This window comes from Ruditapes philippinarum, unplaced genomic scaffold, assembly GCF_026571515.1.
Source record: "Ruditapes philippinarum isolate M1 unplaced genomic scaffold, ASM2657151v2 ctg16032_1_1_1_1, whole genome shotgun sequence".
Lineage (NCBI taxonomy): Eukaryota > Metazoa > Mollusca > Bivalvia > Venerida > Veneridae > Ruditapes > Ruditapes philippinarum.
In genome coordinates, this window is record NW_026858290.1 from 15,043 (window position 1) to 41,113 (window position 26,071).

Genomic DNA, 26,071 nt, shown 5'->3' on the forward strand with positions numbered 1-26,071 from the left:
GGTTCTTCAAGTGAAAAAAACCTTGGAAAACCTGGAAAATACTAGGACATCTTCATGATCTTGCAAAGCCATAGACGCTGTATCTTTGATGCTTGTAATTTCTTACAATAGCCCCTTTGAGATATGGAATTTTCATCATTCTTATAACTAGTTGCCTTAATCCCTGACATATTGATAAACTCGCCTCCATCACTTTTAAACACTATATGTAGCACTGGTAGAATACAAAACATAAAATATTATAACTATTAAAACAATTTTTATTCCTCTTGGTAACATCAATGTCAATGTCAATTTCTGGACAGCTTCAAAAGTCACATTATTATGGCCATTTTCTCTTGATCAACTCTGAAATAAAAATTAAATTGCCATTAAAAAACTACATTCAAAACACTTAATTATACATGTAGTAACAAATGAGGAATGCAAGTCTTAAACAATATATTTTAAACGACAACATAATTTTATATTTCCCTTGCACAATTATCATTATCAAGGGAATAAGCACTCAGTAGGTTAAAAGAACAATATATATAAGACTTCCTAATTAATACAGATTTTACTTACTTTGAATAACTATGTATAAGGACATTAGAGTTTAACTACATTAGTTGCAACTTAATGCTGCGTAAAACTGTAAAATACTGCAATGAAAGGTTAATATGTTCAAATTTGATTACAATTCTAGGAAATAAAATTATACAAACCATGAAAGACTTTCAGTAATATTGTGTCCTCCAATGCTGGCCTTAATTGCTTTTGGTTTTAGTGTTGGTACTGTTGCCAGTAAAACACCTGCCCCTGTATTCTTCAACACTATAAAGTTTTCTGAACAGGAGCTTGATGGCTTTTGAGAAGTCATCACTGTACTTTACATATCCATACAGCTGTTCCTGGAATAATATAACTTAAGTTAGCAAAGTTTCAGTATATCTAGTCTATTTTAACATTAAATGCATTGAATTCTCCTTAATTTAAACTTTTTATCTTCAAAATTTAAGTTGAGCATACTAACTTGGAATTTCAGTTACAAGTAAATTAAACAAATAACTGACTCAGGTATAGAAATAATTAAATAATTTTGGTAATAAATCTAGATCTAATTATCAAATAATTATTCACAGCATAATTTATCAACCTTATTTTATAGAAACATTTTTACTTGCTGCCATAAACATATTTTGATTGTTTAAAATCACCATTATTCTGCATAAATGTATCTAAAAGTTATTTACCTGAAACTGTTTACTATGATTCTTGCATAACTTCCTGTCTCAGGTCATTCTTAGTTCATTTTACAACAACCAAACAATTCCACAATCTTGTCACATTTAGATAAATGTTTTCTTTGAAATTCCACAATAATGTACACAACATTCAAAAACAAGATGATATCTCCAAAATAGCTAAAATGCCACTTAGATCCTTTATGGTTAGCACTGAATGTCTGAGATTTCAAATTTTGCAACGGTTTCAGTCTGGACAGGTCTATCATAATGTGAAACAGGGATTATCAAAAAAAAAATCATAACACCCATCATTATATTTTTACATTTATTGAATGTATAAACATATCAAATGATAAATAAATGTAGAATTTGAAAATAATAATAAGTGTGTAAAAAATCAAAGTTTCAATGTCCTTCTAAACTGATTTTTTACAAATGTATCATGCTCAGATTCCCTTAATAACCACAATCACATGGAACAGTCCGGTCAGTATCCCAGAATGCCCCATGAGGTCAGATTAGTCATGCATAGATAGAAGGAAGGGCAGATGGTAATCATTAGTCTTATCTGATCTGTGTGTTATATTCTGCTGTTTGCAGTATTTATTTATCCTGACTTAAAGAAATTATCAGGCAAGCTGGTTATTATATTTAACAAATTTTGCATATATATAATGGGCAATAATTATTATATAATTTATGTGTTTATTGTACACATAAACTAAGTGGCAGAGTAATCTAAATGTATGTCTACAAATATTCAGAGAATGTACTATTTTATATGGCACAAAATCATATACTCTTATATTAAAGTTTAATAGCATTCTAAAAATTATTTAACTGTTGCTTACATGCTGTCAAGAAATAAAAAAGTCTAAAGATACAAACTGCAGGAAGATACTCATGCATTTAGAAACTTAGAAACCAACAGAACATTTTCCATACTGTATTAAAAATTTTTTACATGTATGTATTATACATATGTATGCATGTACATGTATAATTATATTTGATATTTTTAATAACTTTATATTTAATAATTAAATACAAAACTCAATAAATTATCATATTTCTTTAAAATGTCTATTTATATCTTCTGAAAAGGATTAAATATTCTTTTCCCTTCTAGCACATCATACATGACAATAAATGTAAAATAATTCATTATTCATTATCATTAGGATGATTGAAAAAATGAAAGAAAAATTGCCTAAGTCCTTCGTCCAAGCTGAAAATTTTCTAAGTGTTTCGTTCCAAGTGAATTCCAAACTAAAAATTTTCTAAGTATCTGAATGTGTTCATTTTCCCAGCTTGAAAAAAACTATGTTTTACTTTCCCAGGTATTGTCCAAGCGATTCCTAGGAATTTTTCAGACAACCATGGAATATGTCCAAGGAAAAGTTAGAAAAAAACCCTTTCACCTTGGACAACTGCAACATTGTCCAAGGTTTCCTAGTAAAACTGCCATTTAAGCTTGGACTTCCATGGTTTTTTCCATGATTTTTCTTGAAAACCTTGGAAATTACACAGCCGGGAATTGCATTCATCTTCATTTCTTTGTTTTGAAATACGAGTTTATGTTACAAAATTTCTCCATTGCCTTGTGCAAGGCCGCCATTTTGTCCTACTTCGGTTTAGTATTGTTTATAGGTCAGATTGATAAAGATGTTTTCTGAGGCAAAAATGTTGACTCAGGACTGATTGATATGCGTTACTTAATGATTTGAATTGTATGTTTATGATCAGAATGAAATATTATGACATAATTCGTTCAGCAGATTCAGTAAGACCGGTGTACACATAATTGAAATATATGATTTTCCCGGCAAACCGGAAAGGATGTATTTAAGTAATATCCATACTGTAAATTAAACTTTTATCTTAATAAGCTATTTTTTTGAAAAAAAAAAACAACATTTTTTGTTCACTTTCGTTTCTTTGTGCAATATCTTACACAATAAAATTGCAAGGCAAGAACCGAAATATTTTACATTGTATTTCGGAAATGACACAGTATCCTTTCTGATGGTGTTACAAAATTAATGGAATAATCCATTATTGAATGGGGAAATCAACTTCACTGTAGCTTGAAATTTGGGCTATTCTGATTAACTTTGTTTTGAATTAACATTCAACAACATTTTCATCTTTCTAATGCTTTAACAGAAAAAATCCTCAAAACAATGTCTGTTGAGACAAAAAATACAAGATACACTTTCTCAATTTATCCCTACAAAGACAGTCTATATAATCTTGCAATAAAAAAAAAAACCTTTAACCCCCAAAAGAAGAGACCAATTTTTAACTCTAGACCATAATTTGAATAAACTTTGTAGAAACCAACAAGCTTATGCCTTGTGAGAAATATCTAAGCTCTAGCCCTTTCCATTTTGAAGTATAAGAAATTTTAAGTTTTTTCTTTTAGTTGCCATAGCAACCAGGGTTTAGCATGGAATAGCATTCTTTGAACACTATGTGCAAGGTGAGCTAAGAATCAGTTCAATAAAAACAAAGGCTTTTCTTTAGCTTTTGACGTTTAGTCTTCTTCAGAAAAAATTGATGTTTATAAAATAACAAATGACAAATGACGCAACATCCCTTTAATTTATATATTATGCTATAAACAGAACGCGACGTTTACGCTGGAATAAAAAACTTTGTCAAATAAATACAGAATCTTTCATGAATATAAATATAGCAATATACAATAAATTACACATATAATATGGATCTGCACATGTGATACAAAAATTCTCATAATTAATAATAAAAAAAAACCTTGATAACATACTACATGACATTGTATATGTATACCGGCTCAATAATGACAAAGTTATATATTGTACAAAACTTTTGCATTTATCATACCCTTAGGAGATAATGACTTTTTGTGCTAAGCTTATGAATCCAGTATGATTCTTGTAATAAGCGTTCCATATCATCGAAGACAAGCTCTTAGGTTTTTTTTGGGTTTTTTTTAAATGTAAATTTAACCAAATAACCATTTACACATATGATAATGCATACATTTTATCCAGTAATTCATTGATCCCAATAAAAATTTGCAAGCTTATTGCAGAATAACATCCAAAGAAAGTGTCAAAAATTGGATTTATTTCATTGGAAAAAAAAAAACAAGAGGGCCATGATGGCTCTAAAGTCGCTCACCTGTATATAGGCCGGAGCGGTACCAGTTTAAACCCAGGGCTTTTATTTGAACAAACTTGGTAGACACCCATTAGAAGATGTTTCATGCTAAACATCTAAGGTCTAGCTCGTTGAGTTTTTAAAAAAAAAAGATTTTTTAAGTTTTAACTATACACACATAGTTAAAAGCAATGACACGCCCGGGACGGGGCCAGTTTTGACCCAAGGGCTTTTATTTGAACAACATTGAAGAAACTCACTAGAAGATGTTTCAAGCTTAATATCTAAACTAGCTATTTGGTTTTTTTTTTTCAAAGAAGATTTTTCTAAGTTTTTGCTATACACATAAATAAAATCAATGACCCCGGGGCGGGGCCAATTTTGACCCAAGGGCTTTTATTTGAACCAACTTTGTAGACACTCACTAGAAGATGTGTCATGCTTAGTATCTAAACTTGGATTTTTCAAAGAAGATTTTTTAAAAAGTTTTTACTAATAAAATTAGACATATAAGGAAAATATGGCAGGGCCAATTTCGACACCAGGGCTCTTATTTGAACAAATTTGGTAGACATCCATTAGAAGATGTTTCATGCTAAATATCTTAGCTCTAGCTTTTTGGGTTCTTTAAAAGAAGATTTTATAAGTTTTTACTATATGCAAATAGGGAAAATCAATGACCCCCTGGGGTGGGGCCAATTTTGACCTTAGGGCTTTTATTTGAACAAACTAAAATGGTAGACACCCATAAGAAGATTTTTCATGCTACATATCTTAGCTCTAGCTCTTTGGGTTCTTTAAAAGAAGATTTTATAAGTTTTTACTATATGCATATAGGGAAAATCAATGACCCCCTGGGGCTGGGCCAATTTTGACCCCAGGGCTTTTATTTGAACAAACTTGGAAGACACCCATTACAAGATGTTTCATGCTAAATATCTTAGCCCTGGCTCTTTGGGTTCTTTAAAAGAAGATTTTTTTAAGTTTTTACTATATGCATATAGGGAAAATCAATGACCCCTGGGGCAGGGCCAATTTTGACCCCAGGGCTTTTATTTGAACAAACATGGGTTTTTTTAAAAGAAGATATTTTAAGTTTTTTCTATCGGTTGCAAAGGCAACCAGAGTTCTGCATGGAATTTAATTCTTTGAACAATTTTTAAAGGTGACCACCAAAGGAACATTCATGTGAAGTTTGGATGAAATTGGCTCAGCGGTTTATGAGGAGATGTCATTTAAAGTAAAAGTTTACGGCCGGACGCCGGACGAAAAGCGATCACAAAAGCTCACTCTGTCAATTTGTGACAGGTGAGCTAAAAAATTGTTCAAAAAGTTTAAGAAATTATATTTCTGAAAAATGATGACATGCAATTGTTTATACTGTAAAGCACTTGTTATTGCTAATGTAAATGCTAAAGCAAATGTTACTGATAATTGTTAATGTTTATACCTGTTAAAGTTTTAATTCTGTTGTTGTATATTGTTAATTAACATATGTAGATAATTGAAAAATAAATCGAGAAAAAAATATTGTGAAATTTTATGTATGCTTTGCTTACTGTATAAGATGCAGTTAATTGGCTACTAAAGATAATTAATTATTAGTACTTTTAATCAGTTAGTTATAAAGAGTCATTGCTAATCTAATTTATACTATTCCAAATTTCATAAGAATAACTTCAAAAAATAAAAAAAGTTATGGCATTTTAAGTGCCCGAATTAGTCGTAAACATAATTATTTCGGTTCCTTCGCGGTGCGCGGCGCGCTGTCTTTCTAATAAAAAAGCATATAAAATAATTCTGAAAAACTGCGCGTTTTTTTAAGATCTTAAGAAGCCATAACTTTTTTTATTTTTTTAGATATTTTAAAAAAAGAAAACTGTTCTGGGAAAGCTTATGATGAGCTCTATGTAATGAAAATAATTATTTATTTAAACAATTAGGTGAAAAAAATGATGTGTTGTTGCTATTTTAAGAGTGGGCCCCCCTTTTTTCCAAAATGACCACCTTTTGAAAAGTTTATGGGCCCGAAGGGCCCCCTGGGACTTTGTTCTAGAAATTTAACACACTTTTTGCCCGATATTTTTGTTAAATTTAAACAAACCCAAAAAAAATAACAAAATTTAAAATTTCTTTTTAAAAGCCCCTAAACTTAGGAAACCTTTGGAAATTATTTTTCTTATGGTGGGAAGACCTTATTTTAATTTTGAATTTTAAAAAAAGGTTTATACTCAGTAAAAATCATAAAACTTTTTTCTGCCCCCACCCTAATTGAATTTTAAAAAATCTTTTTTGAGAAAAATTGTTTTTTCTATCCCTCACTTTCTACATTAAAAAATAATGATATTTCCTTCTATATGAATAAAATAAATAATCAAATGTTTTGAAAATTATCAAAAAAGTCAATCTTAAACCCAAAAACTTTTTTGGTTTCCAAACTTAAAAGTTTTCAAACCCGAAATCATTATTTTCCTATTTTTTAATTCTTTTCATTGTTGGAAATTATCCATTGTCAATATTTTCTTATATTAAATTTGAGCAAGAATATCTCTTTAAACAATTATTTAAAGAAAAGCCATGACCTGGAGCATTTAAGCTTTAGCTTAAACGAGGCAACTCAAATTAACATGAGCAAAACTTTATGAAAGACTACCCACACTACAGACAATTAAGTTTGGTGATCATCCATCAATTATTTCAGGGGGGATGCCCCCCGTGCTTCAAAGGTTTTATCTATTTTTTAGCTTTAGCGGCCCCTAAAACAGGGCCAATCAAATTAATATGAGCAAACTTGATAAAAGACTACCTAAGAATGCTAGAAACAAAATTTGGTGATCATCTATCCATTAGTTCTGTAGAAGGGGACATTTAAAGGTATTTCTATATTTAGCCTAAGCGGCCCCTAAAAGGGGGCCAATTAAATTAATATGAGCAAAACTTGATAAAAAGACCACCCAAGAATGCTACCGACAAAGTTTGGTGATCATCCATCATTTTGTTCTGTAAAGAAGAAGATTGTCTAAAAAGGGTTTTTTCTATTTTTAGCTCTAGACACCCCTAAAGGGTCCAAGCCAAATTAAATATGAAAGCAAACTTGATAAAAGACTACCTAAAGAATGCTACAGACAAAGTTAGGTGATCAGCCATTAATTAGTTCTGTAGAAATAGACGTTTAAGTATTTTGTATTTTTTAGTGTCTGCAAATCAAAATTAATATGAGCAAACTTGATAAAAGACTACCCAAGAATGCTACAGACCAAAGTTTGGTGATCATTTATCAATAAGTTCTGAAGTAGAAGATGATTAAGGTTTTTCTATTTTTTGTTCTGTTGACCACTGAAAAGGGTCAATTGAAATAACATTAGCAAATTTAAGTGTGATTGTCACAAGGATGCTAACAGACCAAATTTTGAAGTGAATCTGCCCAGCAGTTTCAGAGAAGAAGACGATTGTTGACGCATGACGACGGACGCCGAAGCATCCCCCTTTTATATTAATAGCTCACCCTGAACTTCGGTTCTGGTGAGCTAAAAAAAAAAACCCTTTCGCCCAAAAACTGAGACCATTTTTCAACTCACTGGACCATAATTTGAATCTCTATGTAAAACCTACCAGCCAATACTGTCTTGTAAGAAATATCTAAGCTCTATCCCTTTTCGTTTTTGAAGTATCAAAAAAGAATTTTGAAGTGTTTTTCTTTTAGTTGCCATATCATAGGTGTTTGCTTGCACTTTGAATAAATATGTGCACTAAATTTCATGGTGACCAAGTTGGTAATGGGACAACGTCAAACCAGTATTGTGCCCATGCAAATGAAGGACACTTCTGGGGAAACAAATTCAGCATTTCTGACCAGATATTTTGACACTTCAGGACCATACTTTAGACACTTTGGACCAAAATTGTATGGGGGATGGTATCAGACCAGATACAAAAATCAGAAATTTTTGTAAATATACATGTTTTTATCATTGTTTTTCAAAACGAAGACATGGGGAAAAAAACAACAATTGCGCCATTGGGCCCAGGGAAAAAACAACAATTATTATACTAACTTTGTAGTTTTCAAGTTTTTTCGTCGTTCCTTTAGTTCTGTAACCCTGAGGAAATTCTGAGGGACAAATTTCAATATTAGGCAGGGAAAGTATCTTACAATTTAGATCAGTAAATTTATGGGGAGATAAAGTGTAAGCTCCAAAAAATAGCTCCAGGTGGGTAGAGTCGTGGAATTGTATCTGAAGTGGTCAGGGGTTTCCAGTCCCTGAGGGCTGTAACCTGCCTAATTAAAATTAAGAGGGCACCTAAGCGGCCCTGGTCGCTTCATCTGAGACATCCATGGGTGGCAAGTCTGGTATTAAATCCTAATAGGGCCCAATTTGAAAAATCTTTGTATCAAAAGTTCTAACCCTTTTGGTTTTTGAGAAGAAGGATTTTTTTTTTTTAAACTTTCACCTATATAAAACTGCTATGTTTCAAAAACAGATGACCTTCCTGGGCAGGGGCCCATCTTTTGACACTATTAGGCATAAATTTTGACACGTTTTTGAGAGGAAAGCTCTAGGCCTGGTGGTATTTGGACAAGATTTTAACTAGAACTGTGTCCAAAGGACACGGATGCCCCCCACTGACAACATATATATTTGGTATATAGTTTGAAAAAATCATACCCAAAGGCCATAATTCTGTTTAAATTTTGTTGTCAGCCGAAATTCCCTTTTTTACTTCCCATCCTCACATTAAAACTTGTTCCATCCCTGGAAGTTTTAGCCCAAAACCTCCCAATTTCCGGTTTAAGGTCCGGAGTTGCCGTTACAAGAATCTTCGGGGGAATTTACAACAAGGACGGGCTAAACGACGGACGGGACAAGTAGGCAACGCATTGTATGCCCCACTTTCTGGGGGCAGAAATAAAAATTTTTCCTGTAAATAACTCTTATTAAAAAACTTAATGAGGCCATCGACAGTGAAAAAATACGAGTTTGGGCGTTTTCCCTGATTTCATCCTTCTGAAGTAAAAAATTGAGATATCTCATACACTAAAACAATACAAATTTTTTTTTAAATTCGCAGTTTTGTTGTGATTAAAATGTTCCCCTGAATTTTAATAATTATTACATGAGAAACCGGGGGAAAAGCTTGGATTTTAGCTTATGTCAATATAAGTCAATAGAATAAAACGTTTTTTTACTTTCATGGTGCTATAGACTAATTTGTATTTTACATTATCTTTTGACACCAAAGTATTTAAAAATTAACGTGTTAAAACCTACATATGTCAGCCCCATTTTACACTACGATTTAATATAGTTGAGATATACCGCAACCCGATTATTCTTTACTCAAAAAACCTTACTGCATAAGAAAAGCCTGTCGTCTGCTAGTTGGGGAAAAGTGTTTATTTCAAGTTATTACTAAATATCAAAACTTTTGACCTTGTTTGTTATTGACAATAAGATTTTTTTTTATTATTTCATGACATAAACACCGAGTTTACAAAATTTTAAAGTTGCAATAAGCTGTTTAATCATTTCTGAGTAAATTGACCTAAAAATTAAGTTAACCTTGAACATTGACGCCAACAAGATGGTCAAGACATTTACAGCTCAGCTTAAACTATTACTTTTACTTAGCTTTATATTAATCAACAGTAGTCAGTTTAACAAGAGCCACCGGCCGGGGCGGGGGCAAACTCTCGACTTTTTACTTTCTCTAAAAAGCAAACAAAGAAAATGTTTGAACCAAAATCTAACGTTTCCTTTTTATAAATCAATTGGTCTGTCTTAATTGTCACATTAGTTTTGTCTATATATTTTAAATAGAAAGACACAATTCTATAAATAGAAAATTCCATAAATAGAAAACACGCAATCAGGTGGTGGAGTCACGTGGTAGAGTCACATGGTAAAAGTCACGTGGTGAAGTCACCTGGTAGAGGTCACGTGGTGGAGTCACGTGGTAGAGTCACGTGGTGAAGTCACGTGGTGAAGTCATGTGGTGGAGTCACGTAGTAAAGTCATGTGGTGGAGTTTACGTGGTGGAGTCATTGTGGTGAAATCACGTGGTGGAGTTACGATGTGAAGTTCACGTGGTGGAGTCACGTTGGTGAAGTCACATGGTGCAGTCACATGGTAGAATCACGTGGATGAAGTCACGTGGTGGAGTCATGTGTGAAATCACATGGTGAAGTCACTTGGTGGAGTTATGTGGGGAAGTCATGTGGTGAAGTCATGTGGTGGAGTCATGTGGTGAATTTTCACGCGGTGGAGTCATTGCGGTGGAGTCACTTGGTGGAGTCACATGGTGGAGTCAAGTGGTCACAGGAGTCACGTGGTGAAGTCACGTGGTGAAGTCACGTGGTGGAGTCATGTGGTGTGACTCACGTGGCGGATTCAACAAAAAAAGTCGAGCTAAAAAAAAAAACTTAAAGACATGAAAATATATTTATACTGTTATAATTCTTTACTTCCGTAAAATCCACATATTTGTATAAAATACTCAATAAACTGTTCTTAATTTAATTTCATCATTATTTATTTCTTGAGAATGTTTCTATATGAATCCAAAAAGAACAACCACACGTGTACATTCAGTTATTTTTTTTAATATTCAAATCGATTTCGAACAAATATTGTTCTTCGTCAGTGAATAAACAGGAAAGTAAATAAACAGGAAGAGGACGTCACATTGACGTCACCGTCCGAGATGGCGGGAAACATACATTATTACGTTACGTTATATTAAATTTCATTAAAAATTAATAAAGTTAATAAAGATAATTTCGATATATATGTATATAAGCATTCACGGATTATGAAATAAAGTATTTCCTATATAAAATACATAAAAAAACAATAATAGGAAACAACGTGAATGTTACGTAACGTGTATACATGCATAAAACAGATGAAATATTATATTGGAAAAAAGTATATAAACCATTTATAATGGAATGTCTACGCAAAAGAACTTACGGAAATAATTAAATGTCGTATATAATTTTTGCATTTAACCCAGCTGGTGAAAACGTCTTAAGCTTATGAATCCAGTAGGTTTCTCTACATAGACGCTCCATTGTGTCGCTGACAACCCTTGCAGAAATTACTGGTATTTTACCAGGATTTTACTAGGATTTTACTGGGAAATCCCAGGAATATTTACAAGGATAATTCCTAGGAAATGCAAGGAAATCTGAGGAATTTCCAGTTACTGGCTGGCGGTAATTGGAACGACTGAAAACTTACTGGTAATAACTAGAAAAAAAAGTGAAACCAGGAATGCCTTAGATCGACTTGTACTGGAAAATCCTAATTACTAAGAATGACCTGCCCACGGTATTTGGAACATTTTTCTAGTCAATCCCAGGCATTTCAAGGCATTTCAAAGACCTATGATAATACCAGTAACATCCTGGTATTTTTATAATCTTAGGAATGGCTGAGAATGACCTGCCCCACGGTATTTGGGGAACATTTTTTCTAGTAATACCTTGGCATTTCAAAAAGAAACTTGGATATTCCAGACGTTCCTGGTATTTCCATGATCTAAGGAATGGCTGGGAATAGCTAGGATTGCATTGTACCTGGAAATTCCTAGGGCAACTGGGTATGACTGGACCACAGCTGAATTACTGTTACTAGGGCCACCAAAAGGATCATTACGATTAAAATCAAATAATCAGTTTTGTAGAAGATATCATTACAAGAAATTGCTGACAATACAAGATGCCATTGGACACAGGGCAATCACATTACTTCACATAAGCACAATTGTACTGATGTGAACTAAAAATGTGCACTTTTAAAATCCAGGTTAAATAACAAGCAGTTCAACATCAGTCATAAAGCAAACAATTAAATTTAATAAAAAGCATGATTGCATATGAAACATTAAAGTATTTCCTTACAGTTTAATTGTTTTTGTATTGTTTAGACACCCACTTCTTTAGATATAATCATTGTAGTTACTGGAATGCAATGAGCTTTGGCAATAACACTTGGACTTAAGATTTTCTTTTTTTAAAACAGTGTAACACGTGACACAACCTCTTTGAATTTAGCACTGAAAGTTAAAAACATTATTAATACTTGACTAGGGCACTCCTAGATTTTTAATTTGCTTTCATCATTTTCTTAACTGATTGAATGAGGGACATCACTTAAACAGTCTAAGAAACGTCACTTAAACAGTACAAAACATGACGCAAGAAACCTCCAGTATTACATGCAACTCCTACATTTTCTATTGCTGTCTTCTGAAATTGAGTAAATCCTTGCTGTTAGATCCAATTTTTGCCGGTTTAATAATTTTCTTGTCATCAAATTCTTTCATACTGAGAAACTCAGTAATCCACTTAATTGATGATCTCTGGTAATCAAATGAAATGTTGATCTTTGGTAATCCAACGACTTCTTTGCATTTTCACAGATGTATATATATATATATATATATATATATACAGAGATCTGCCAAGAATTTGAAAGTACTGGGCCCTGGGCCCACTTGGTCTGAAAATGATGGGCCATTTTTTACCAAAGTATGGGCCTTGGGAAAATAAGTAAACATTGACCAAAATAACTGTTAAAAAGTTTGTAGATAATTTAAAAATTATGCCTACATGGTAACTTTCTAACTACATTGTAATATTAATTGCAGGGCAAAATATTTTTTTAAATGGCTGCTCAAAAATTGATATGCAAATTTATTCACATAATTGTTGGTTCTTACTTGTAATGTCTTATATTGTGCATTATCCATTTAATTGTTCATACTTTGCACCCATGAATGTCCCTTACCACTGTATATTTACGAATTTTATTGCCTCTTGTATGCCTCTTGAAGACAGCATACCTCAAAAGACATTGCCGAAAGACCTTTTGATCATGAAAAAAGTCATGCACAATGTTTCTCTGATTGGTTAATCACCCTGTCAAATATTCTGATGACGAAATATACATCTTTTTTTACACTTCATCAGCCCAAACTTGCGTGAACTTGAGTGACCTTAGGGATTGATCAAGTTGAACACCTGTCAGATTATACTGTAACTTACAGCATTTCTTAAAATAGCAACACTTTTTTTTCAGTTACCGATAATCATTTTAAATATTAAGTAGTTGTATAATTGTTTGTTTGTTTCATTGGATTAAATTTACGGGTAGTAGAAATGAGTATCTGTGTGGGAAAGGGATTATGAGAAGAAATGCGGTAAGTAGATAACATGGACAAAAGCTATAGGGGAATGGATTAAACTCAAGAATATGCGTAATTACAGGACCATGGGTAACATGTTGCTGTTGGTACCAGTTTTGACTGGATGACTAAATAAGTAAAATAACCCAGCAGACAGTTTTGTTTTCTTAAAAGTCTGGCACAGATTTTAGATGCGCCCATGGCCCTTTGCTTCCGATTTTCCTGCGCCATTCTCATTTTTTTAGCGCCAATGGCGCAAAGTCGCGTCCTCGGCAGATCTCTGTATATATATATATATATATATTTTATATACAACAGATAAGAAGCTCTAAAAATAGATAATAGTCAGATTCAGACCACAATCCTTTGCAGGCTTGGGTGATAATTGGGTTTTCTCGATAGTCTCCAATTTTCGCGCACTCTTGTAAACTTGGATGATATCCATGAATTATTGTTTACATACCCCGACATAGATTTTTCATTCAGAGAAATATTTGTAAAGAAAAGTGTGTATAGTACCTTTTACAATAAATAACTATTGCTTTTTATTTAGCAAAAAAATATTTCATCTTCCTCCGGGAATTCAATATGACGGTGTTTTGGCTATTTTTACCCAGGATGCATCATTGAATCTCTGAAATCCCGCCAACATATGATGACTTTTATAAGAACACAATTCTGCCAATACTGAATTTAACTGTGTGACATCACAGTTTCTTCTCCATGTATATTTAGCTTCATGGCATTTTGTACAACTTGCCCTCTTTCAATTAACTGAAAGAATTTATGACAATTCCTATATCAAAAGTTTTTGACCCGTTTTATAGATTTAAGCTCTCACTCTCCTCAGCTTTGAACATCATCCACAAGTTAGTTGAACTCCTCCCTTTGTGGCCTTGTGTGGTACCAATTCTTATCTGAAATCTAACAAATACATTTCTCTACATATGGAAAATATACCAAGATATTTGAATAAGAAATAAATACAAATCACTTGGCAGAACGTGAAGTGGATCAAGCAAGTAAAATCATTGCAAACTTGACAAAATGGTTACTTTTGTCTTAAATATTTACAAAACTCTCACATATTTTTTTCAGGTAAGTGGGTTTGTATGTTATTTGATTTTTTTTTAAATGGCCATTCATGAAGGAAGTGTTTATGACACACTCTGTTCTGGGCCTCAGATTTGTAGCTTTTGGTTATACAAAGCTATTAAAGCTATAAACTGCGTCATGTACATATTTTGAAATTTGATAAGTGTGAAAGTCCAGGGTGGTTTTTATGCTCATTTATTCACAAATGTAAGTTTTTGAAGTTCACCAAAAAAGCAATCTAATGAAAATATACTGTGTATTTTTTTATTATTATTTATTATCATTGTTATTCCTGTAATTTAGTTGATGTTGATCATTATTTCTGTAAAGTTGGTTGATTCTAACTCAAGCACTCCTGAGGAACAAATAACACAACAAATGAAACAGATTTACGAAGTCAAGGAAATAACTCTACACAATACGGGGATAAATCCACAAGGGGAACCCAAGGTGCACAACTACATATGCTTACCGATCTCTTAAGGTTTAATGACTCGATGTCAAATCCTTTTTGATTTACATGCTGAAGTTGAAAATTGCAAAAAATTTTCTAAGTCAAGGTCAATAACTCTAAAAAATAAAATAAATCCACAAGAAAATATCCAGTGCACAACTTCACATGCTGATCAACATTCCTGCAAAGTTTCATGACTCTATGTCAAACCCATTTTGAGTTACATGCGACACTAATTGAAAAATTGCAAAATTTTTACTAAGTCAAGGGCAATAACTCTAAAAATACTATATAAATCCAGACAAAAATACCCAGGTGCACAACTACACATGCTGATCAACATTCCTGTAAAGTTTCATGACTAGGTCAAATACTTTTTGAGTTACCGACACAAAAGAGAACGGACGCCACGGACAAGGGTAAATCTAAATGCCCGCCACTAAAATGGGGCCACAAAAATATCTTGTTCAAGCGTGTTCAACCACTTCACGTCCTGCCCCCTAATACAATAATAGATTACAGTCATCGAATTTAGCTCTGGCTGGGTGGCCCATGACCAGTTGTAAATTTTAAGAGAATTTTAGTTTAAATATATAGTAGAATAAATTCAAAACTGGAATTCGGACGAGTATATTCAAAAATTCTTAAATTCAATGACTGAGATTAAGGCAATGTATTCAGGTTAGTGCTTAAAGTATGACACTGTGCTATTTTTTGTTCTTTTTGCAAAATCATCATGTGGGATTTATTTTAATGGACCAGTATTCAGATTCTCTAGTATAGGCTTAGGCAGTGTCAAAGAGAAAACCATTTTAGCTAGGCTGTCACCCAGTGGACCACTGACCGATAAATTTTGGTGGCCTAGACAACTTTTTAGTGGTCCCAATAATTCCTATACCTGCACAGAAATCTAGAGGATTAAATCACACACTAACACACACATACAAAACAAAAACAAATAGAAACAGGATTTCTGTTTCAAATAAATTTTTGGAGGTATTTATTATTGTGATTTTAAAAATACAGTCAGTAATGTGTTTAATATTTTAAAATACAGACATGATGTAGGCTTATTGAACATCATCTTTTCTTGTTGATCTTGTTTATCATATTCTAATATAATAACTACATAAATTAATGGTGATATAAAAATATTGTTTCTTTTTAAAAAACTTTTAAAACAATATTTTAAACTTTTAAAGCAAATAATTTCCTGCAGGGAAGCACAACCATCTTCAACGATGCTTTGTTTTTTATTCATTATTATATCTTTCCTGTTCAACAAATAAATAAATAAAAACGGGTCGCGAAAATATGTGACAAATGTCCGTTTACGCATTTTTTTCCAGTACCAGTAAGGTTTAAGTAGATCTATCTTAACTGTAACTAGGAATAAGCTGGAAATACATTATTTCTATTGATACAGTCGGCAAATTTTAATAAAATAATGCTTTTAGAAGTGAAGAAAGGTCATTAAAATAATCTCTAGACTCATCATTTTTTCTAGGGGTCATAAACACGGGGGAGGAAGTGTAACACGAAGGATGGAGTTCTTATGATAACTTGTTTGGAGTTCTTATGATAACTGTCACGGAGTTCCTGGAAAACGTTACGGATTTCTGTGGAAAACTTTTCTATATACTTGGAGAACTCGCGTAAATAATGGTTATTTTTAACTTTAAATGGGGAGTTTGAGGTGCTAAATTAAACTTTGATAATTAAGCTTGCCCTACATATTGAATTATGTTTTCAGAAAAAAATCTTTTAGTCCATATTTCGTCGCCGTTTAAAAAAAAATCTGGTAGTTTTTGAGAAAAATTTCCAAATTATTTGCTAATTCGTACATATTGACCTTTTCATTTGTGATCTTCTTCGTTGCTATACATAATCACCTAATTATAGTGGAGAGTTGCAAACATAAAGCCCGGGCTAATAAATGTATACCCGATTTTTCTAATGTTACGGAGTTCTTGTGATAACTCAAAATATGTCCTGGAGTTCTTATGATAACTTTTGTTACTGCCAGTGTGTTTCTTGTGCTTAATTACGGCATATTTAAGCGTATTTTATTAGTCAATAAGTGTATAAATCATTATGAAGCATAGTAAGCTTATCATTTGCACAAAAATTTGGTTATATAACGTTGGTTTTGATCGTGTTTTAGTTCCTAATTAAATTTGTGCGAAATCATATTGACATTATAAAACCCAACGAATGCACTAAATGTTTCTGTGTATACTGTTCGTCAACAAAAGTTTTATGTCATAAGTTTCCGCAAATGCAACATTGAAAATTAAAACACGATCATTCAATATATCTGGAGAAGACATGAAACTGCTTTGGTGTACAGTCTATATAGGATAAACAGGTGCTAAGCTATCTTCAGGAACGACCGCCTCCGTGGTCGAGGGGTTTGAATCGATGACTTCTAATCCAGTTACCTCTCTCGATCCCCGGGAGATGCTTTGGTAGTTTAGCACGGAGGAAGGTAGTCTAGTACTGGTGTAACTCTCCAGGAACGATGGTTAGGAAAACTACCCGCCCATATGACTGAAATACTGTTGGGAAAAGGCGTAAAATGTAACAAACATACAAAAATCTTCAGGAAAACCTGAATCAGCGGTCACCTGTATTCAGCAGTAAACATGGCTTAAACCGCCAAGGAAAAATTGTTTAAAAAACTTACCATTTTTTTCAGTTACATGTTTTTAAGCAACCGCCTTTCTAAAGCAGACAATAAGTAGTTGGGCTCAAAAAGCGGCTAAGTAAATTGTATCATATTATACCATGTAATCGTATGTAACCGGGATACCCTTCACACCCATGCGCCCGAAATGTATGATCTTTTTATGCATAAAAAATCAACCGATTACTACCGATCTCTTTCGACAGATTTTGCACGTGCCCTACGGGTTCGAGCGAAAGAAGTTCGACAATATATTTTTGTAAATCAGTTACAGCAAAAGTTGTTGCAAAATTTCCAACACTAGGACTCCAACTTGAAAAGAAAAATGTATGCAGTAATTTTCCGAAATATGGAGATTGTTGTACGTCACGTGATGCTACATTGGATTTTATAGAGAAAGGAACAGGGTCGATAAACGGCATGAACCTTACGGTGACTCACATATCTTATTGAAGACTTTATACGTTTCTATGACAAAAAACTGATACCTTTTAGAAATTGTTCTAAATGTTCTCTAAAACTGCCAGGAATAATGTATACTATATATATACCATGTATATGTATATGACGAAATCATGCTTGAGTATTAAATTCAAAGCGTCTTTTTATCCTGTAAGTAAATGCTCTACATCAAGTATGTTTACAGTCATTCCAATAAAATAAAAAACACACACACACACACACAAAAAGACCAAAACAAACACAAAAAACACAAGAAACGGAGGTAAGAAAAATATCTATTGAACTGAAAAACACGATCAAACCAACGTTATATAACCAAATTTTTGTGCAAATAATAAGCGTACTATGCTTCATAATGATTTACACACTTATTGACTAATAAAATACGCTTAAACGTGCCGTGATTAAGCACAAAAACATACTGGCAGTAACAAAAGTTATCATAAGAACTCCAGGGCATATTTTGAGTTATCGCAAGAACTCCGTAACATTTGAAAAATCGGGTATAAATTTATTAGCCTTGGCTTTATGTTTGCAACTCTCCATAATAATTAGGTGATTATGTATAGCAACGGTGAAGATCACAAATGAAAAGGTCAATATGTACGAATTAGCAAGTAATTTGGTAATTTTTCTCAAAACTACCAGATTTTTTTAAAAAGGCGACGAAATATGGACTAAAATATTTTTTCTGAAACAAAATACAATATGTAGGGCAAGCTTAATTATCAAAGTTAAATTTAGCACCTCAAACTCCCCATTTAAAGTTAAAAATAACCATTATTTACGCGAGTTCTCCAAGTATATAGAAAAGTTTTCCACAGAAATCCGTAACGTTTTCCTGGAACTCCGTGACAGTTATCATAAGAACTCCAAACAAGTTATCATAAGAACTCCATCCTTCGTGTAACACTTCCTCCCCCGTGATAAACATGCCGGCTCTGTTTGGGAAAAAATCAGTGCATTTATGATAATAGTAATATACTCACAGTGAATTTCACAGATTGCAGCTTTGAAGGTCTTCTTCTGATAATTTGCTTGAGCAAGTTCACCTTCCTCGTTGTATGTCTTTATTTGGGAGACGATATCAGTTCACTGTTTGATATGAGACGAAGTATCTGCCGTCTTTGAATTTTGCGCGCACAATAAACCTGTGTTCTACGTAATAAACCTGTGTACTACGTCAGTAACATGTGCTTGATTCGCATAATTTCGTGTAGTTCCGTTGTTTTTTGCCGTCAATACAATGACTGAATAATTTCAATTTATATCGTTATATTTTATTTCACAAATCTTTTATTTTAAGCCCAACAAGCGCTTGAATTTCATACAAAGCTACAGTAGATTCTAGTTTCCAAAACAATTGTGTTGCTACGTCATCAGTATACGTATCCAATACGTCATGAAATTATGCTTGTCTTGGTTAGCGTAAATATACGGATATTGCTCGAGCATAATCGTAAAGGTTCGCTGGTTAAGTGAAGACTAAGTTATCATCGTTAATTTCCGTCAGCATAAATATGACCTGCCGGCTGCCACATATAGGCCTACTTTAATTCAGGAAGTCCTCTCGATTGACGCGGGGATTCGGGTTTTGACTCGTGAAAATTTGGAAATGCACAAATTTGACACGTGAAAGAATCTGCACAAGAGTCAATTTTGCCACATGGGATTTCAACTATGCAATAATAATCACCTTAAATCCACCCCTAATTAGATCTACGTATCATATGTTCAAATCACACTCAATAAAAATGTCACCGTGTATAAAGTGGTTTATACACACAGCCTGTGCACTGAAGCATGACATCAGTGGATGCAATTTGACAGCGCTAAAAATAGCTCTACACAACTGATAAAAATTACATACTTCAGATGTCAATTATTGATTGTTTTTTAAAGGTTTATAATACGTCTTTGATTTACTTGGAGTGCCTGTACATTTGTTATTTCTTTTTGGATTTTATATTCCTATTATCTATTAATTAAATGGCCAAAGATAAAATTGTCATAAATGCAGGTTGACCATTAAGGTCAATTGATTATTAAATTTCAATTAAATAGTAGATCTAATAATAATAGTAATCCTAGAAAAATATTATTAAATAGAACTAGATCAGTATGTTGTTTTATTTAAAAAAAGAAAGAAAACATATTTATTTTCAATTTTATTGTCTTCCTTCTTTATTTACTTGTTTACTTTCAACAAAGAGAATTCCTAGTCTTTAGGAATTTATGTAAGATTCAAGGAATTTAGCACAGATGTTAAGGATTTTGTTCTACAAAATAAATTCTAAGTAATTCCTAAAGACTAGGAATTTTGCAAAATCTTAAGTCTTAGAAATCTCAGAAAATAAATTACAATTCCTAGTTTAACTTAGAAATTGATGAGTTGTTTAAGAATTATTAGAAATGCCTAGTTCTCAGTAACTGGTATTTCCTAGGCCATACTAGAATAGCCAAGACTAGTTTTAACATTCTGGAATTTTCTAGGATAATAACTGGGAAATACTGGGACTTTTTAAATACCAGTATATATTTCTGCAAGGGAATCTCAAACGGTAAAAATGAAAAGTCATTAAATGAATGATCAACTGAGTTAAAATGCGTTGCAACAAGAGTTGAAAACGCTGGATCTTTGAAATTTGTAATATCAAATTTATGACTATTCATTCTACGTGAAACCGGTTGAGATGTCTGGCCAACATATTGCATATTGCATTTTTGACAGGAGATTAAATAAATAACATTATTTGTAGAACAGTTTGTAGGGTTTCTCAGTGTGTATTTTTCGCCTGTGACACTGCTTGCAAAAGATACATCCGAAGTAATTCGATTACAATGAGAACATCTACTTCTGCTACAAGGAGAAGATGAATGAATTGACATTTGCTTTGAAAAGCTAGAATGCACAATATGATCACGGATATTTTTGGGTCTCTTAAACGCAACAATAGGTTTGTAAGTCTCATAAACATATTTTACAGTTTCACTTTTTGACAACTTTAGTAAGTCCCAATATTTGTTTAAAACGTGACCAATGTTAGGAAGATGAGGATTTATAAGTAACAACAAATGGTATGACAAAATTAGATTGGCTACTTTCTGTGAGTCGCAGTGCCTCATTTTGACTCATAGAATTAATTTTCTCAAATGCATTGTCAATTACTTCTTTCGGGTATTCACGTTTCAGAAAAAAAGTCTTTCAAATCAACTAGAGAGTCCTTGAATGTACTGTCATCGGATATTATTCTGCAGTAACGCTTGCCTTGACTGTATGGTATACCATTCTTGCATGCTTTTGGGTGACAAGAGGTATAATGAAGATACTGATGATTATTAGTGTTTTTCACGAATATGTTCGTTGAAAGAGTGCAATTATTTTTGGAAACACGCACATCAAGAAAATCAACACTTGAACTGGAAATGGTTTGCGTAAACTTAATCGTCGGATGAAAATCATTTAGATCACGAATGAAATTCTCGAGTTCCTCGCGAGTATCGTCCCAGATTAGAAAAATGTCATCCAGGAAACGTAATCACAGCGTCGGTTTGATATTTCGTGACTCGATAAAGTCCTTTTCCAGTTTCCCCATGAACAGGGAGGCATATGCTGGCGCCATAGATGATCCCATAGCAGTACCGCACGTTTGCATGAAAAACTCATTATTAAATTCGAAAAAGTTATTTTCAAGAACTATCCGTATAAGATTAGAGAGCACTGGTGTTTGTAAGTTATGATCACTATATTTCCTTCATTTAGAAAATATTCACATGCTTTTATGCCGTCAGAGTGCGGAATACATGTATACAGTGAAGATACATCCATTGTAACTAATAATGAGTCTTTGCTTTTCAACTTCACATTTTTAATTTTTTTTGAATAAAATCCGTCGTATCTTTAATGAAAGATGGGAGTCGGAACATATACGGTTTTAATATGCTATCCAAATATTTTGAAATATTCTCAGTCGGTGAATTACAGGGCGGAAACTATAGGTCGACCCGGATATTTTTAACGGAAGATCAGCATTCGGTTGTTTATGCGTTTTTGGAAGAACGTAAAATGACGGTGTGCGACATTCATTAGGAAAAACGTCGAATTCGTGGTCAATAGCATTGTTTCTCTCAGTTAGTTCCTCTATACATTTGCTGATATTTTCTTGAATGTTGATCATTGGATTATAACTCAATTTTTCGTAGAATGCGTCATTACCAAGTTGGCGTAAAACTTCATTTTTATAGTCTTTTCTATTCATTATTACTATGGTATTTGAATTTATCTGCCTTTTTGATAATAATGTTTTCGTCACGGGATAACTTCCGGAGACTTTGTAAATCCGATTTTGAAATATTTGAGAAACGTTTATTTTTGTTTTCGCAATGAAGAATTTCTTCTGTGACCGCGGTTATATAAAAGTCCAAATGTACATCCCGACCTGATTTTTGGAATGAATGATGATTGTTTCTTGTTAAAGAAAGGTAAATCTTTATAAGTGTCATCGCCCAGTTTCTTTATCGGCAAAAAACTCTTTTAGTCTAAGACGCCGAGTGAATTTGAAGACGTCTTCTGCTAATTTAATTTTATCGTGGGATTTTGTTTTAGGGCAAAACGTAAGTCCCTTACCTAGGAGTATGTAATCATCGTCAGTTAATTTGCATGATGATAAGTTCAAGACCGTTTCTCTTCCCCGTTTTATTTTTTTGGAGTCTTTTCTTTGTCTTCTTCATGAATTTTTGTTTTTGTGCGAAAATAAACCGCCTTTGTCGCTTTTTATTTCTTGCGATTTGATGAGCTGGGTCACCGCTTGAGTCAGGATTTTGAGGGTCGTGTGTATATTGTCTGTTGTTGCCTCGTTTGATGCGACTTCCGCATTGGTTTTCTTGCCGCTCGAGGCTTGGACGTTTTTTGAATTACAATATGTTGCTGTTTCTTGTTGCGACGCTGGAACGGTAAGATTCACAACATCATTTGTTTGTGTATTTCCAGTTTGTTGTTTTGGAATATTGTTCTGTGGGCGTTGTTCATTGTGATTTTTTTGTGTTTTCTTAGCTCCTTTCTTCTTCTTGGAAGTCTTGATTTGCCAGTCGTCGCTTTGGGTTTTCTCAGTAATCAACGGCTGAGTATTTGAAACATTTTCTTTCAAAATTCTTTTTTGAGAATGTTTCTAAAATTTCTAGCCTACAATTAATAATTAAATTAAATTAAGTTTTTCTTCCTCACACATGGTTGATTTGTCACTGGAATTATCTCTCAAAAATCTCTATACTGACTCTAGCTCATTCTTCAATCAAGAAATTTCCCCCCTAGAAAATCTTGTACCAGTATTTATATGAAATAGATTTATAGTAACAAATAATGACAACAAAGAGGTCTCAATTCTCATGAAATCAGGTGCATTGCTAAATAAACTATAACAAGACATACATGTACATTCTCGGTGTAACTGCTTATAGTTTTTAAATCTGTCTTAAATATCAAACTCAAGTAAATTGCTTAGTGTAAATTTATACCATATAACTAGATGATAATTAACATCATAATGTTACCATTTTTGACTTTTTTTTTAACATATTTCATTTAATAGATAAAGTTTTGTAACCTTAAACTATTTTATAGTAATATCCTTCATTTTTACACAAACAAACTCAAAATAAAACAACAGAAAAAAAAACCATAAAATAATTCACAAATGTCTGAAATATGTTTGAGAAGTAGTCTGCTAATAACAATTGCTTATTTTTTAAAAATATATGCATGTAACTTAGCCCACTAGATAAAACATGAGTGACCTCAAATTGACCTCAGATTCCGCAAGGTGTAGAGTTTAGGAAATTTTCATAAATGAGAGTATAACATGTACAAGTTTTATCAGTAAAGGAATGATAACTTGACAGTTGATAGGTTGCAGATGCTCAAGAGGATAGCTTTCTTTGCAAATGTTCAGTGGTTCTGATTAATATTTGATTCAGCATCTTTTACAAATCAAAATCAAAACTGAAAAAGGGCACGAAAAATAATATAAACCACAGACAAATGTTTATTGTTTAAAACAAACATTAAGAAAATATGAAAAGAAGGGCCATGATAATCCAATGTTAATTTTTTTTATTCATCAATCTAAAAACTCTGACTTAATTTCATATAGTAGATAGGGTATTTAGTATTAATTTTTTTTTCTTTGATTAAGACTCATATCTTTTGTTCAAATTCTGTCATGATTTTGCAACCACACTGCCTAAATGGTCAGGCATACTTTTGGCTTTTCTCACAGATTCATTCACATACACTTGATTTACATTTTTCCTTTGTTTGTTTTGAAAATCCCTATATATTATTATATATTTATACTATTTTTTTTAATAATATCAAATTAGCATAATTTTAATTATATAGACAATAAATGTCATTTAAGCACCATGCCTCCAGATTCATGCTAATTTTTCATGAAAATTTGAAAAAGTATTTAACAGTATAATATTGTTGATGTGCCCCCTTCTGTTTGGGGGGTTAGAAGGGGGGCGGTCGTCCCCCTCATCGCCAAGAAAATTTTTGGACTTGTGAGAGGCTAAAAAAGACCCCAGGCCACGGTAACAGAAAATTTAAGACTGAGCAAGTTGTTACAAAGGCAATGGTCCACAGTCAACATTTGTGCCAAGTTTGATTAGTATTGAAGCATTTTTCATAGTTTCATAGCAGTTTGAACTTGTAACAGGAGGCTTTTCAATGAAAAACGGCCATTTTTTCACAATATGCTCAAGAGGGAAAGGGGTTAAATGAAGACCACCATGGGGACTGGACCAAAGTGGTCATAATTTAGTCATGTTTTGAATGAACAAACAATATGTATCCCCAGATTAGCCAAAATATTTTCAAGGAATTTAGGCTTCAAAAAAATGTATTAAGACATTAAGAAAAGTAAAAATAGTCAATATTTAATTATTTACATGTAATGTGTGATTTATGACTGATTTTGCAATACCAAATCGCTATAATTCTACTGGTGTAATTTTACTGCGTTATTCACAGCAGTAAAAGGTATTTATTATGTATATATTATGACCTCTGTTTTTTGGTAATTTACCTGAATTGTAAGTGCCGTTTGCAATGTGTAAATCAAATACTTTCTTTGTTTCAACTTCACAATGTTTTACTTTAAACATATTTTCAAAATTTTCATGAAAACTAGCATGAATCTCTGGAGGCAAGCTGCTTAACCTACAAATACAATATACAGTTTCCAACCCCGTTTATTCGACAACCCTTTATTCGAATACCCCGGCATTATTCCGAAGTAATCGGCGGTCCCCTTTTTATCTCTATATAAAACAATATAAATACAAAGCGTATTATTCGAAATACATTCATAATACCTTCCTTTTTTTCGAAGTCGAATTTTGAACCCTATTATATCAATTATAGTAAAAGAATTTCACACCTATTTATTCGAAAGCCAAGCCCTAATTATTATTCAAAAGCCAGACTAATTGGCACAGATCCATTCGCTTACCGGTCGACTTGTGAAAAATATCAACCAGTCATGCATGTATTTCGATGATTTAATAACTCTTTGTGTGTTCTTTTGAATCAACTTTAATTATCAACAAAAGCCACCGCCGGGCGGGGGCAACGCTCGACTTTTTACTTTCTCTAAAAGCAAAACAAAGAAATGTTTGAACAAAATATTAACGTTTCCTTTTTTATAAAATTAATCATTTCTTTTTGTCACATTAGTTTTGTCTATATATTTTATTATTTATATAAATTTACTAATTTATATACATAAATAGAGACACTCAATTAGAAGT

The 26,071-nt window shown here is 32.7% G+C and overlaps 1 long non-coding RNA gene across 1 annotated transcript; it reads right to left on the reverse strand.

The window, feature by feature from the left end:
* Positions 1-200: 200 nt before the first annotated feature.
* LOC132752692 (uncharacterized) lies at positions 201-1,988 on the reverse strand. Its single transcript, XR_009628841.1, has 3 exons — positions 1,236-1,988; positions 708-893; positions 201-348 (listed from the first exon to the last, which is right to left on the reverse strand). It is a non-coding gene; the product is annotated as an uncharacterized LOC132752692 (long non-coding RNA).
* Between the last annotated feature and the right edge of the window lie 24,083 nt (positions 1,989-26,071).